The 13,455-nt window shown below is 36.0% G+C and overlaps 1 protein-coding gene across 3 annotated transcripts in view; it reads left to right on the forward strand.

Moving 5' to 3' along the window:
- Window positions 1–13,455, forward strand: part of FBXO15 (F-box protein 15) — a 144,922-nt gene that overhangs the window by 110,779 nt on the left and 20,688 nt on the right. The window contains exon 9 of one of the 3 annotated variants that reach the window (XR_006353515.1): window positions 8,889–8,974. The exons of the other annotated variants lie outside the window; for them this stretch is intronic. The gene's annotated coding sequence lies outside the window, so the exon portion shown is untranslated. The remainder of the gene's footprint in view (window positions 1–8,888; window positions 8,975–13,455) is intronic. 3 annotated transcript variants of the gene reach the window in all.

The raw sequence follows: 13,455 nt of genomic DNA on the forward strand, positions 1-13,455 counted from the left end.
CTGATTGGGTATTTTAGAAATTCACATAATGCAACCTCAACTGGACTCTTGCTGCATCAAGGTATTCCTTTGGTTCCACCATAACTGATTCCCTGTTTCAGTTCTCATAGAAGTTATTCCAAAACTTATCTTTCCTACTCAATCCCTGCTCCCCCTCTTTTTAGGGTCTTATCTATTTTCTGAAAAAATTAAGGCCATTCGTTACAAACTTTATCTTATCCCATTCTCTTCAACTCAGAACCCTTGGATATCTTGCACTCTTTATTGATTTCCTTAGTCTTTGAAAAGAGATGACCTTTTTCTTTGACAAGGCCAGTCCTTCTATATGTGCATTTGATTCTTTCCTACCATTTTTTTCCAGTAGAGTGCATCCTCATTCCTCCTTTTCCTTGAATCTTCAGCCTTTCCCTATCTACTAGTTCTTTCCTGTTGTATTCAAACATGTCGAAGTCTTCCGCAACTTTAAAATAAAACAAGCTTCATTAGACCCCTCCATCCCCTCCACATATCATCCTATGTCTCTTCTCACTTCCATAGCTAAGCTAATTGAAAAAAACCAGCAACAACTGTACTCACTGTCTCAACTTCTTTTGCTTCCATTCTTCAACATTTAGCTATCTGACTTCTAATCTCATCTCTCAGCTAAAAAACTGTCTTCTCTAAAGTTACCAGTACTCTCTTATTTCCCAAAACTGTTAATCTTTTCTCAGACTTTATTCTTTTCTCCCCATCTTCTTCCATTAGACACTACTAACCAAATTGTATTGTATATTCTGTCCTCTGAGTTTTTGTGACATTGTTCTCTCTTGGTTCTCTTCCTACCTTCCTGACCACTCCTTTTTAGTCTCTTTTGTTGGCTCATTGTTTGTAATGTTGGCATTATCCTGGGCCTCTTACTGTCCCTGAACCCAAATCAATTGCCATATCTTTCTACTTTTGCCTTTACAATGTCTTTAATATCATCCCTTTTGTTCAAGCTTTGTTTATCTCTAATTGGACTACCTGCCTTAAGTTTCTCCCCACTCCAGTTCATTCTATACACTGCTGCTAAAGTAATTTTCTTTAAATGCAGATATGACTGTGTAACTCTCCTACTCATTCAACTTCTTTGCTTTTTTAATGCTTCTAGAATGAAGTACAAAATCCTCTCTTTAGCTTTTAAAGCCATTACAACCTGACCCCAACCTATCTTTCAAGTCTCATTAGGTCATCACTCCCCTTCCTGCACTCTGTAAATCCATTTCCTTTCTCTGTGCCTTTGCATTGGTCTTCCCATATGCCTAGAATGTATTGTCTCTTTCCCTTGGCTCATAAAGTCGCCCTCTCCTTTTCATTTGCTGTGTAAGCACCATATGCTGCATGAAATCTTTCTTGATTCCTCTAACTACTAATGCCCTCCTTCCTAAAATTTCATATATATTTGTATTTATTAGCTTTTAATTGATTCTGTATAGATTTTAATATGTGCTTCCTCATTAGAATATAAGTCCCTTTCAGATAGAGCATTTATTGTTTTTATATCCCCAGCAGCAGCCAGTCAGTGAACATTGATTAAGTGCCTGCTATGTGTTAGGTACTATCCTAAGCACTGGGGAAACAAAGACTTTAAAATCATTCCCTGCCTTCTAGGAGGAGTTCATAACCCACAATATCTGACACTTAGACATTCAATAAATACTTGATTGATTGATGATTACTTGTTTGTAGGATCTTTTAATTAAATGAAGGAATTAAAATGGATGAGAAACTGATAATTTCTTTTCCTCATTTTTAAATTCAAGGATTCTTCATTCCATTTGCTTCAGTAAATGGACTTAATTTAGTTTTGCCTCCTTTTTATTTCTTGCCAAACTTCTATAAAAAGTTTCTTGTTAGGGGCAGCTAGGTGGCGCAGTGGATAGAGCACTGGCCCTGGAGTCAGGAGTACCTGAGTTCAAAGCCGGCCTCAGACACTTAACACTTACTAGCTGTGTGACCCTGGGCAAGTCACTTAACCCCAATTGCCTCACTAAAAAAAAAAAAAAGTTTCTTGTTGATATTTGCTTACTTCTCAATCATAGGATCATAAGTTTAGAGCTAGAAGGCAACTCAGAGATCATTAAGTTCAGCCCCTTTCATTTTGCAGGTGTAATTCAGATCCAGAGATGGGAAGTGACTTACCCATCGTTATACAGTAACAGTGTGGAAGGCAGGATTGACACTTAAGTCTTCCTAATTTAGTCTGCTACTCCCACTACTACATCACAGTGCACCCTTCCTCCCCTCAAACAGGCTCCCCCACGCCCACCAGTTATTGTTGATGCCTTAACTGTTCAATTCATTGGCCTTTTCTTAGTCATTGTACTTCTTGACCTTTTTAAACTGTTGCTCATGTCTTCTTTTCTGGCTGTCTGGTGTTCTTTTCTCATTCTCATACATGTCTATCTAGTTGTTAATGTTCTTCCCCTTCTCAAATTACATCATATTTACTTGTCTCTGTACATGTTGTATCTCTAGTAGAATGTTAGCTTCTTGAGGACAAGGACTATTTTTATCCTCCTATTCACGCATTTGTCACACTGTTTTGCACAGATATGATTGTCAAGTAACAATTAAATTGAAATTAATAATTTGCCTGAGAGTTGCATAGTAACTTGGTGGTATATAACCCTCTAACTAAGCTATATGCTGGTTTGGCATTTGGCCTTTTACTGTATCAATTTCCATTGTTTCCTGACTGGGAAGACGTGTTCTCTTCTATGTATATGTGTATGTCTTTCAGATTTCAAACTTCTCAAGATTAAAGAGCCATCATGTCTCCTTAATTTGCAGTTCCATTTATAGGTAAATGAATGTTTAATAAAGACTGGTCAGAAAGCCAATGAGATATTGTTAGGAAGATTGAGAGAAGACTAGAAGGATAATTAAATGAAACAAGGTGGCTTTTTACCCAATCAGAAGCATTTAAAAAAAGGCACTGACAAAAATTAAAAAGAAACTGCAGATTTCAGCCTAATTTACTACCTGAGTTCAAAATACATTTCTTTATAATACAGTTTGGCTCTTGTGAGAATTCAGCAGAGGGCACTATTGCCATCAGACTTTAAAAACAGGAGTAGTGTCCTTCTACAGTTTTTGAGTAATTCTCATGTGGTTCTATGTATATTTAGTATTAGTAACTTCCCTGCTGTGTCATTTCATTTGATGAGTTCAGCACTCTGCATAATGTGCTCCCCCCACTCCCTACCCCAGTGCTTTGTCATAGCATTATTCCTTAGAATTTATGCTGCTGTTCTCAGTTCCTCTATTAGCTAAAATAGAATCTTGCCTAAATAAATGATTTTTGATAGTGGCCTTTTATGTTCTATCTTTTTTTTCTCCTTGGGAACAAATGTTTGTAAAGAATAATAAACAAAAATAAATCAGATTTCTACAGGTTTTTTTTTTAAAGTTTTGCCAAGTATTTTCTTCACACTTTAATGAAGTAGTGCAAGTATTATTTCTATCCTGTTGTTGTTCATCAATTCTTTTTTCGGTCATGTCCAATGCTTCATGAACTTATTTCAGGTTTTCTTGGCAAAGATACAGGAGTGGTTTGCTATAAAGTATCTGAGGCCATATTTGAACTCATGAAGATGAGTCTTCCTTCTTCCAAACCCAGTGTGCCACCTAACTGCTCAGCAGAGGAAACTGAAACAGAGAGGTTAAAGTCGCATACTAATATGTGCCAGTGATAGAGAAGGAAAGTAAATTCTGGGAAGTAGAAGATATGGAATATAATCCCTGCATAGAATGAAGAGAATCAATGGGACAGTAGACAGAAAAAAAAAGATAATATAGAATATAGGAGCATTTTGTTCTCAACATGAATCCTTGGAAGGTTCTGAGGAAGGAAAAATAATATAGTGATGAAGGATGGGAAGGTTGACTTTTGTCAGGTTTTAAGACGGCAGCTAAGTGACTCAGAATAGAGTGTTGGATCCGGAGTTCAGAAAACCAGAGTTCAGATGTACACAGTCTGACACCTTTTATAGGTGTGTGACCTTGTGCAAGTCAATTAACCTTTAAAATGGGGATAATAATAATAACACATTTCCCAGGGCAGTTGTGAGGATAGAATGAAGTAATATTTGTAAAGTTCTTCTCAAACCATAAAGTGCTATTAGATGTTAGTTATTATTATTGTTTTTATTGGCTAGAAGCAGCATAGCATGGTACAATGGAAAGCATAATATATTTGGAGCAAGAGGATATAGGTTCAAATTCTACTTTGGCTTTCCTCATGTGACTTTCGGAAAGTCGCTCTCTCTGGGCCTTCAGTTTCTCATTGGTTAAATGAGAGGGCTGAGTTAGGTTAGGTCTTAAGTCCTTTCTAGTTCTAAATTTGTTAACATATGATCCTCCATTTTCTCTTTTTATGAAATGCTAGGACATTGGGAAGACTTCACATTGTCTAAAATGGCTAGGCTCAGATGGAATTGAATAAGAGAAGAACATGTTTTTAAGAAAATAAATAGAATCTGGATTGTTAATTTTACAGTTCCTTTCTAGCATTTTGTTTTTCAATAAAGATACTGAGAATGACCTTGAGGAGAACATTTCCCTTTATATTTTTTGAGGGGGTAGGAGACAGGGAGAGGAAATTTTTTAGGGTAAAAATTGATAGTCTTAGCTTATAGAGTCCATGTTTCTTCTTCTGTTCAAATGAACTCAAAATTGACAAGGTAAATATTTATTCATACCTGTTTCTGTGTTTAATATTTTATTATTCATTTGTATGTTACTCTGTTAGTCAGTACCAGGGTTATATATGGCCCTTGGGAAACAGAACATATCTTTCTGAATTATTTAGCATAGTGCTTGCTTAGTAAATGCCATATCCTAACATGCTTTTTATTCCATTAATAATTGATATGTTTTTAGGGAGAGTTGGTTTGTGTTTAGTTAGGGAATTTTACCTAATAAGCTTCATTCTAATCTACCTTCTGTTTCTCTCTGCTGTTTATTATCATTTTTTTTAACAATTTCTGTTTTTTATTTATTTTATGGAAAATGAAACTCTCCCTCCTCCCACTTGGAAGTCTTAAATGAGGCTAAATTCATTGTGGATATTTGGTAGTTAATTGCTTATGGCTTCTTTTGATGAAAGGAGGATATTTTTTTTTGTTTTTTTTTTTTTTGCAGGGCAGTAAGGGTTAAGTGACTTGCCCAGGGTCACACAGCTAGTAAGTGTCAAGTGTCTGAGTCCAGATTTGAACTCAGATCCTCCTGAATCCAGGGCCGGCACTTTATCCACTGTGCCACCTAGCTGCTCCTGAGAGGATATTTTGTAAAAAATGGACCTGAATATTAGTTATGACTTGGTTGATTGTTGTCCTTAATTCTCAAAGAGGACCAAAATGACATCACATTGTTGAGGGTCAAGGTAAAGTGTATTGGACTGTGGCTGATCAGACTAATATGAGCTCGGAAGACTCTGCCACATGTGGGACACAAATAGTCCATGTGAACTTTTGGAGTAGAGGTATCTCTGAATTTATCATCTAGTTATTGCTAATGTAAATTTAAAAGAAAATTATAAGCCCAATGGATAAGAGCCATTTCACTATTGATACAAAATCTTTAGGCTAGGTGAAAATATACTTTATGAATGGTGAGAGACATTGATCTCTTTCAACTTAGAGTAGTCCAAGTCTGATTCAACATAACTACTTCCAGATGATGGATTGTAATTCTGTTTTTGACACAGCATCAGCATCTTGTTATTCTCTCATAGCTATTGATTTTATCAGCCAGTTGTCCTTGAACACATGGGTCATATTTTAGCTATTTCCTTCTACATTTGAGAAGAGATGTGATAATTTCTCATGGTTTCCTGAAAATCTTTCATTTTTATTGGATACCTAGTGAAAAAAAGATAGATGGATTTGTAATCAGAGGTTTGGGGTTCAGATTCTGGTTTTCTTCTTTATTAACTGTCTGACCTTGGGCAGGTGGCTTAACCCTTCTTCACCCCAGTGTTAATAATAAGTGGATTGTACTAGATGATATTTAAGGTTCTTTCTAGCTCTGACATATCTACAATATACTTATATGTATATACATACATATATACACGTTTATATATAGTCAGTCAATAAACATTAAGTGCTTGCTATGTGTCAGGTATGGTGCTGAGCACGGAGGATGCAAAGGCAAAAGGCAGTGTCTGCAAGGAGCTCAGTCCTAATGGGGGAGACAACATGCAAACAGTTATGTACATACAAGCTATATACAAAATAAATTGGACATAATCAACAGAGGGAAGATGGTAGAATTAAAGGGGAACAGAAAATATTTTCTGCAGAAGGTGGGAGTTTAGCTGGGATTTAAAGGAAATCAGGGAAGCCAGGGGACATGAGGAGGGTGATGGTTACAGACATGAGGGACAGTCAGTGAAAATGTCCAGAGTAGGGAACTTGATTTATCTTCTTTCAGGAAGTAAGAAGGCTTCGGTTACTAGATCACAGAGTATGTATGTGTGGGGATTGTAAGGTTTAAGAAGACTGGAAATAGAGGTGGGGTAGAACAGTTTATGAAGGGCTTTGAACACCAAACAAAAATTTTAATATTCGATCCTGGAGGTGATATGAAGTGAGTCACAGGAATTTTTTGAGTGATTGTAGTCCGACCTCCCCTTTAGGAAAATCACTTTGGCAGCTGAATGAAGGATGGGCGAGAGATTCATGGAAGGGATACCACTTAGTAAGCTGTTGCTGTAGTACATGTATGAAGTGATGAGACTCTGTCGTAATAGTGTCAGAGGAGAGAATTTAGCCTACCCTCCTTTTACAGGTGAAGAAACTGAAGCTCAAGTGAAGTGACTTTCCCAAAGTGAGAACTGCATTATCAATAGACATCACCTAGTTTTTTTTATCCTCAGCAGTTATCTAGTAATGTTCAAATGAGTACTGGCAGTGGTTCAATATTATGCTTTTGGTGAAAATATACTGGTCTACAATTAATCTTTCTTCGTCCTCTTCTCTGACCCTACAACTCATATACTCCTTCCTACAAAGCCTATCACCAAGGGTCCCACCTTAGGAAAACAATTGAGATAATGTCAAATAGCTTTTTGTGCCCTTATAGTAAACTTAGTTAGGCATAGAGGGAGACCACCATATCCACAAGCTATTTTTTTAGATAAGTAGCAAGAAATATGAGCTTGGCTAAGGTTGCTATTCATTGTGATACTGTACCATTTTTAAACTTAGAAATCTTGTACTTATTTATTTTTTGTTGTTATTCAGTTGTGTCTAACTCTTCATGACCCCATTTTGGTTATTCTTGGCAAAGATACTGGAGTGATTTGCCATTTCCTTCTCCAGCTCATTTTTACAGATGAGGACAATGAGGCAAATAGGTTAAATGACTTGCTCAGGATCACAAAGCTTAGTAAGTGTCTGAGGCCGAATTTGAACTCACTAAGATTGATCTTCCTGATTCCAGGTCTGGCACTATTCACTGCACCATCTAACTGCCCTAATATTTGTTTTTTAGCACCTAGTATTTATTTAGTAGGCTCTAAGCATAATTTGACATGCGTACTCTCCTGTTATGGCATAATTTGTTTCTAATAGCCTCTATCTATTAAAATCATACAGTACATTCTATTCCATTAGTAACAGGTTCAGAAAAACAGCTTGGGTTTCCTCCTTTGTCATCTTTAATTCCAATCTACAGACACATTCCCTGCATTGAGAAAATATGTCATTGAGTTTTATACTTACCAAGATTTAATTTACCTTTTTTTCATTTCTGCTTAAAAGTATTTTTCCTTCTTAAATTTAATGTAACTTCTTTGATTTTTTTTAAAGTGAGGCGAATGGGGTTAAGTGACTTGCCCAGGGTCACAGAGCTAGTAAATGTTAAGTGTCTGAGGCTGGATTTGAACTCAGGTACTCCTGACTCCAGGGCTGGTGCTCTATCCACTGTGCCACCTAGCTGCCCCAACTTCTTTGATTTTTAACAGATTTTTTTTTGAAGTAAGAAATTGTTTTTCTTTTTGCATTCATAGTTCATTACATTTAGGCTTTTTTTGTAGGGTGGTCTCAGGTTTTTTTAGGAAAGTTTGTGATTACTGAATCTAGTTTTTCAGAGCCTCCCCCCCCCCTTTAAAAAAACAACTAATGAACGACAACAAAGAGCTAAGAACAAATTCATTTGCAAAGATCTTTGGCCATCTAAATTGTGTTTTTAATCCTTCCTATGTGGGAGTCAGTATAGCTGACTACTTAGCATTTTCTCTCAGAACTGCTAAGTAGACCTCTTGTTTAGGAAATAGTATTGTTCAGATCATGGCTAGTGAATATCATTGTTGATGTAAGAGGATGTTGTTGTGCATGAGTGATGTGTCTATCATATTCTTGCTTCTGGTCTTTTTTTTGTATTAAGGTCAAGAGAAAATCTGAGGTTTTGTTTTAGTGGATATTCCTAGCTTAGTCAGTCTCCTTTTCTGATTCTGCATAACCATTTAGTTAGATTTCCATGATCATTTTGGTCTCATATCTCGTCTGTGGATTTTTAGAGAAGCAAGATCTCAAGAGAAAGGAAGAGATCTCATTTTTCAGAACTTTAATATAAAATAGATTAATTATGCTGTCAAATATTTTTTAGCATTAGGTTTATCAGAGGTAGTATGCATCTAAGTGTCATTCTCTTTTCCTACACTTCATTCTTCTTTTTTCTTTTTCTTTGTAGTGAAAAAGTTATTTCTTGTGTTTGTACTTAGCTTGAAATTCCCTCATGAACTAATTGTAAAGTATTATATAACACACACATAAATATGTATGTATAAATACATATGTGTGTACGTATATATATATATTTTACCCTAACTTTTTTTTCAAAGTCTGCTTTATCTTTGTCAGGCTCCTTTGAACCATTTTTAACTGGTCATGGAAATATTGAAGAGCATTGTGGAATCCTACTTGTTTCAGGCCCTAAAGACCCTAAGGTATTCTTTCAGTTTTCTAAAGACCAGGGCTTGATGCCTTGGCATCTTAAACCAGGTTTTATAGGACAAGTCTTAGTCTTACCGGAGGCTTTCATAACAAATGTTCCCTCATTCTACTTTTAAGGTATTTATAGTACTTTCTATTTTATTTCTAAGTTTGTTCCTCTACAACTTTAATTTGTGTGGTATATTCATAAAATTGTTTGTTCAATCCCTCATAAGTGATGCCTTCATATTTGTCACTTTGAATTATACCAGATTCTTCTTCACAACTCAGGTATTTATACTTGCACAAATGTCTTAGTCTTTGTATTGTCTGTTCCTTCTCTTGACCACTGACCCATATTAGTTAAGTAGTAGACTGTTACTTGGTGTATTTCCAAAGATGATTAGAGAAAGAGAGAACTTATATATTTTAAAATGTTTATAGCATCTGTATTTGTGGTGGCAAAGATCTAGGAATTGCAGGGATGCCAATCTGTTGGGGAATTGCAGAACAAGTTGTCGTATATGATTGTGATGGAATACTACTGTGCTATAAGAAATGATGAGCTTAGTGATCTTTGAAAAACATGAAAAGATTTGGGTGAAATAATGAAGAGCAAAATGAGCAGAACCAAAAAAACATTGTATCCAGTAACAGAAATATTGTTTTAAGAATGACTTTGAGTGAATAAATTATTTTGACCATTATAAATACCCAAATTAACTATAAAGGATGTATGAAGAAAGATGTGATCCGCATCCAGAGAAAGAACTGATAAATAGAAGTATGTATAGAATAATTTTATATGTGTGTGTGTGTGTGTGTGTGTGTGTGTGTGTTTGTGTTTGTGTATTTGTGTCTAGTGGTAGCCAGGGGAAGGGTAGAAAAATTGACATGCTAATTTTGTTATATATTTGAAAGGAATATGGCAGATTTGCAGTTAGTTTCATGCACAATTATTTTTTATTGTACTGTGTTATGGAAATGCTTGTTTTGTTCCATAAATATGTATTAACATAATAAAAAGGGAAATTAAAAAAAATAAGTATTAGAGCAGCCATAATTGTTCAGTTACTTATTTGTCCTGTTAGTAGCCAGTGTGGTTTTTTTTTTTTTGGTGAGGCAATTGGAGTTAAGAGACTTGCCCAGGGGCCCAGGGTCACACAGCTAGTAAGTGTCAAGTGTCTGAGGTCGGATTTGAACTCAGGTCCTTCTGGGCCGCCAGTGCTCTATTCATTGCACCACCTAGCTGCCCCTGCCAGTGCGTTCTTAATACTTCAGCATGATAGTTTTCCATTGACATCCTGAACTTTAGCATTCCAGATAGTTTTTACAGGAACATGCCACACTCTTATATTCCTGCTTCCATCTTCTCTACATTTCTTTTTTAAAATATAAATTGGTTGGTGAATTTCCAGTGCATCTGTGTTTATTCTCTTCAGGCAAATTCAAGTTTTCCAATTTTTCTCCTTAATGGAATTGTTTCTGTGCTTGAACCTTTCTCATCCCCTCCTGGGCTGACCACTCAAAGTATATTGCTCCATGGTATCCTACTTAGCTTTCTTCTGAATGCTTTGAAATCTGCTTTCCCACATCTAGAGGGTATGTCAGACCACTCAGATTTCCTCTCCTGTCACAAACACTACGAACTGATGATCACTTCCTTCTGCAGTTCCCCTCATTTCCATCCCACCAATCAGCTCCTCCCTGATATTGAGTACCAGTTCCAGAGTAGAATTTCTTCTTGTCGGCTCTTCCACCTTTTGAAGGATGAAATTACTACTAAGGAAAGCTGAGAAGTTATTAGCTCCTTTACCTTTGGTACAGAGAAAGAGAATTTCATCAAATGTATGGATAATTGAAATTCCCAGTCACTGCTATATCATGCTACTTTGCTAGGCTTGTGGTGATCTGTTTCTCAAACTTCTTATTTATGTACTCTTTTTGTCCTGTTGTCCTGTAGATTACTACAGTGACAAATCACTTCTTTTTTTCTTTCCTCTGACTTTGACCTACTCTCCCTCAAACTTTCCCCTTCTTATGCCTTGATTTCCTCACATGAGTATACCTCCTTAATATATAGTACTCTCCATCCACCAGTCTTCAAACTGCTGTATTTCTTTTAAATAACGTATGCCCACTCAAAGGTTTCATTCCATCAGATTTCAATAAAACTCATGAAATAAATTTGCCTTCTTGTATTACAACCTATAGTTTCTCTTGATAAAGAAGCACAGGTTAGTAAAAAAATGGAAAGATGATATACAAGTAGTAATTTTAAAGTGAAATAGAAACAGTTTGTACAAAACCTGCTTCAACTACTATAAAAGTATGAAGGATTGTACACATTTCATGATAATCATTCCTAAATTTAGAACCAGTTCAGAAAAGGTTTTGCACCATAGTATTTATGAGGGGAGGTAGCTAGGTGGCTCAGTGGATTGAGTGCGGGGCCTGGAGTCAGGAAGACCTGAGTTCAAATCTGGTCTCATTTTACTAGCTTTGTGACCCTAGGCAAATCACTTAACCCTTTGTTTGCCTAGGAGGTAGCTAGGTACCTCAGTGTATAGACCAATAGGCCTGGAGTTAGGAAGAAATGAGTTGAAATCCTCCTCAGACACTTACTAACTGTGTGACACTGGGCAAGTCACTTGACCACTGATTGCCTTAATCCACTGGAGAAGGAAATGGCAAACCTCCAGCACCTTTGCCAAGAAAACCCCATGGACATTATTGGTGTGTTATGGTCTATGGAGTCACAAAGAGTAGAACATGGTGGAACAAAAACAATAACAAATATGTGGGAGACCATTTTATTAGCCCTTGCAGAATGGGAAGAGATAAAGAATTTCACATGAAAACATAGATAATGCTGTTACTGTTGCCCACTTTTTCATTTTGGATTTTCGATTTTAGTTGAAACATTTTTTTTGTGTCTAATTTACAACTCTTAATATCTCATGCTATCTGTTGCACATAATATTTTACCAGAATAACTTCCTATTTTTTTTTTTGTTGAACACATACTTATTGACTATTTTGTGCAAAGCGTTGTGCCAATTTGGTGGGGGAATACAAAGAATTTGGAACTTTGAAGAGACTCGAAATCATCTACTCTAACTCCGTTAATTCATGGATTGAAAGTATGGCTCAGGGAAGTTGTTATTTTCTTTAAGAGCACAAATCCCAAGACTCAGATCTCCTGGCTTCCCAGTCCAGTGTTCTTTCTGATGAGATATCTTCTTTTAAAGAGATTTCCATGCTTTTAAAATTTTTGACTAGTGAGTCGAGAAGTCTTTAAAGTAAAAGAAATTATTTCCCTTTTCTACTTTTGATTCTAAGAATAGGGAGTGATTTTATTTTCTCCTTTAATATAACATATTATGCTCCAGACAAGAGCATTGTGCTCTCATTTGATAGTAGGATTATTTTGTAATTCAATTAAATGAACGTTTATTAAATGCCTGTTATGTACAGAGTAATTTTTGAGGAACTGGGGAATACAAAGACAAAAATAAAACAACCCGTTAATGAGATTACTTTTTATTGGAGGAAGAAAGGAGTGGGATCTAGCATATACTTTCCTATTTGGATAGTGTTAGGAGTAGTTCAAATTATATCCCATCCATACTTTATTTTTTTGTGATTTTTCTTTTCCATGTGCTCCTGTATATCCTCCACACAGCATGAACCCAGTATATTCAGGGGTCTCCTCTCAGTCTTTTTGACATTTGCATAGCTATTAGTAAAGTACACAAGGTTTCCATCTGCTCTTCTTGCTCATCTTATTTAACTGGCCTCAGTGATATTCTCTTTATGAAGATTTTGGTGTACAGTTCTTTGTTTTAGGGGGAGATTTGGGGGTCATCAAAAACATGGGGCAGTTTCAGTTTTCTAAATGCATTTAGTTTTTTCTCTTTCGAGGAATATTTTTGTTTTGTTTTGATTGTGTTTCCAATTCATTGTCCCTCTGTGGGGCCTGTCCAAAAATTTATGCCAATGGACTGGAAATATGAGCTGTCCATCCAACTGCATATAGTAGTATGGGCAACAGGTATTATTCATTTGCTATGCTTTTAAATTTTGTGGATAGTTATGCTGTTCTCTTGAGTGATTATACATCCCTTTTTGGAATCTTTACAGTGTTCCAGGGCTTAATACAATCAGCACATTGTCATCTGTAATAACTATTGGTGTCAGACTCAAATAAAAAAAGATTCTTGTCTTCATATTGACCTAGAAATCCACAAATGAACATTATCTGTTTTGTATTATATTTCTATTTATTTTGTTAAACATTTCCAAATTGTATATTTATCTGGTTGAGCTAGCACTTGAGAATTTGACACTTCCATTCTAGAGGACCATGTCATCTATAGGGGATCCCTCTAAATTTTGAATTCTTTGCTGGAAAATCCTACATGACCGTGGCAGACATTTTTCAAGAGCATATGCCTGCCTGTTTTATTGTTTGGTATTTAAAAATAATTGCCAT

Source organism: Dromiciops gliroides, chromosome 1 (genome assembly GCF_019393635.1).
Source record: "Dromiciops gliroides isolate mDroGli1 chromosome 1, mDroGli1.pri, whole genome shotgun sequence".
Classification (NCBI taxonomy): Eukaryota; Metazoa; Chordata; class Mammalia; order Microbiotheria; family Microbiotheriidae; genus Dromiciops; species Dromiciops gliroides.